Raw genomic sequence first — 3059 nt, 5'->3', positions numbered from 1 at the left:
CCACGGCGACGCCTCTCAGATGGTTGACACGAGACGACGGCGAAGACGAAAATGTCAAATGTTTCATCTCCATCCGTCTAAAAACGCACCAACAAGTCCACACGTCAGTCACACCCAATCGCGAGCTTGTTTTGTTCGCATCCCAGAATGCATCACTCTTAACGGCCAAGGGTGTCAGGGGCGGGACTTAAAAGTAAAAGCAGGAAGAAGAGTCGTTTCCCAGTCCAACAGTGAAAACGGTAGCGGAGCTTACTGGCCCCCTTCCCACCCAAATGCACCCACTAACTGCCCCACTGACTGCACCCCCCCAAAATGATTGCACTCAGCATCAGCGGCAACATCAATCCAATAACCGCCGCCCAACACGCCTGGGTCACATGTCACATCAAGCCCACGCCCCCGCTCTTGACCCTTCCTTCCACGCCGTCAACCCCCCCCCCCCCCAGCTAATTCCAGGTAGTGACAGTGGAGTGTGAGTAGGTGGGGGGGTTGGAGAGTGACGGGGGTGACGGGGGTTAATAGTCTGTCTCTCTTTAGCGGCTGTAAAGGCCCCGACGCTCCGTTAGCGCCTCAGCGCCGCAGCGGGCGTCCGTGTCCCTTTGTGTTAGAGCTCAGAGAAGACGGGTGGTGGGGGGCGGCGGGGGGTGGCGGGGGGCGGGGGTAGTGTTCAGCAGGCGATTCAGCGTTCAGTCCAGTTTGCTCCCGTAAACCCAAAAACAGGGTTTCTGACAGTCGGACGCCGCCGTCGTCCCGCCGTCACGCGACCTCTGTGACCTCTGAACTCGCTGTATCTGGATGCAACGGATTGGATTTCGCTCACATTTCTCGCAGATCGTAAAAAAACAGACGTCAGCATTCGGGCTTGGGGGGGGGGGGCAGGGGGGGGTGATGGGAAGCGATCACAACTCACCGGACAGGGCGAGCGGGAAAATGAGGCAGGAGGGGGGATGTAAACTTAACACCTGAGCTTGGGAGAGGACGCCGTCGCCGTCGGATGACGACGTACGAACACGTCGGATTCCGGGATCTGACCTTAAAACTGAACCCTGAGGTCGAAACCCAGAGTTGGTCCTGAATTCTGCTCCGGACCCTCAGAAACAGTCAGTCCGTGACGGTGACAGGAAGTGAGCGCTCGGCGCCGGGCGCTACATGATCAGGTGTGGCGGCTGGAGCTTGTCCGACTCCCCATCAGCTCGTTACCGTGACGATAGGAACTGAGATCTGTCCCCTTTTTGGTGTCGTCCGCGGCGACGTCCGTGCCGCTCGAGTCCCGACCGGCAGCGTGAGCGCCGGTGCGTTCGTTTGGGCGCTGAGCGGCCCTGGCAGTCTGTCCTGTAGGATCAGTCGTTTCTACGTGACCTCCTGACCCCACCCCACCCCCACAAAGAAGATGGAGGTTTTCTACTTGACTCAACTGTGCAGTGAGTCCACGACGGACCTCAGAGACACTCGACTCGTCTGGTTGTGAATGTCTGTGTCAGCGTTTGTTACCCCGACGTGACATTTTTGTTCTCAGGTTCTCTGATCTACTTCCTGGTCCACTAGAGACCTGTAGCCAGTAGCGGGTCGGATGGATTCCATCAAGGACCGGGAGATCCTAAATTTCAACATCTCCATCTATGAGGAAGATGACGCTTGGACGTCACTAGAGGAAGATCCTCAGCAGACCTCAGAGTCCAGCAAGACCTGGTTCCAGAAAAAAGTCCTGGATCATTGTGGAGGTGTCACAGTCACCAGACCTGAACCCCTAGAACCTCTTGGGTGGATCTGAAGGAGGAAAAAGTGGTATGTTCTAAAACTGGAGGAATTGGATACGATTCCTCAGGAAGCAGAAGATGGATCTGGATCAGAGTCTGTAGAAGAAGTGGAGATGCGATGGAGTCACTTCTGCTTTGAATACAATGAGTTTTACTCTGACATCATCGGCGTGGAAGAAGGTCTAATTATGACCAGTGACATCATCGGGGTAGAGGGCGATGAAGAGGGTAGAAACCGCACTGCACAACGCCGCCAACGGAAGGATCGCCACACTCTGAGGCGACAGGAAGACGAGACAGAGGCGGAAGCCGCTACTTCCTGTGTCTGAGGAGGAGCATTAGTCCCAACCAGGGGTGACACAGCCAATCACCTTCAAGGCTGTCACATGACTCCTGGCAGTTGGCCGTGTCATCATCCTCTCTCCTCCCTAAACCCTTTCTGACAAGCCCCCATCGGAGTGACCGTCCTCTCCTCTCCTCCCCCCTTGTCTTCTTTAAAAAAAAATTTTGTCCTCCCCTCCTGACCGTCGTCCTCCTTCCTCCGTCCGTCTCTCCTCTTTGTGTCCAACGCCAGCTCATTGATCTCTGTCAGTATCGAATGTCGGAGACACGTTCAAGGATGCTTTTCGTTCCCCATTAATAATTCACACCGGCTGAATCATCAATAATAATTCTCACAGAGCAATCATTCAGCTTTACCACCTCGCTGTCTGTCCCTCGTCCCTCTTCTTGTCCACTTCCTGTCCAACGCCCGACCCGAATCCCTACGTGAACTTCAATCATTCCATCAGATTTCTGTTTTTACTTATTCTGCTCGCCGTCCCAACGCTTTCATACTTGTTTGTATCTTCCTCCTTCCTCATGAGGTTGACCCTTGAACATTTTACCCTCAGGGACCGCTTCGTCCACAACCTCGCGTCGCAAAAACCGACCCGTATCCCCGTTATTGCCCCGCCTTTGTGGTCGTCTTCTTTTTAATCGTGGCGATAAACTCAAGTGCTGCCAATCACCTGCTCAAAAATGAATGAGGATGGACTTTGTGTCACCGCCCAGCCGGGGTGTATTTACTTTAATAGATATAGTGGAGGGGAGGAAGAGGAGGAGGAGGACAAATAGAGGCAGAAAGCCTCCTTAATGTACATGTAAAACTCTCCGGTGGCTCATGCCAAGTATAAGTGGTTGAGTGATATTGGCGAAGGGATGGAGTGAGAGAAAGTGTCAGATTTAGGCATTTTCCTTAATGCTATAAGAGCTTATTGATATTTTGATTTTCGCCGGCGGCCAGCAGGTGCTGAGGCAGCT

This window comes from Antennarius striatus, chromosome 7, assembly GCF_040054535.1.
Source record: "Antennarius striatus isolate MH-2024 chromosome 7, ASM4005453v1, whole genome shotgun sequence".
NCBI lineage: Eukaryota > Metazoa > Chordata > Actinopteri > Lophiiformes > Antennariidae > Antennarius > Antennarius striatus.
Note: the sequence above shows the minus strand (reverse complement) of the source record.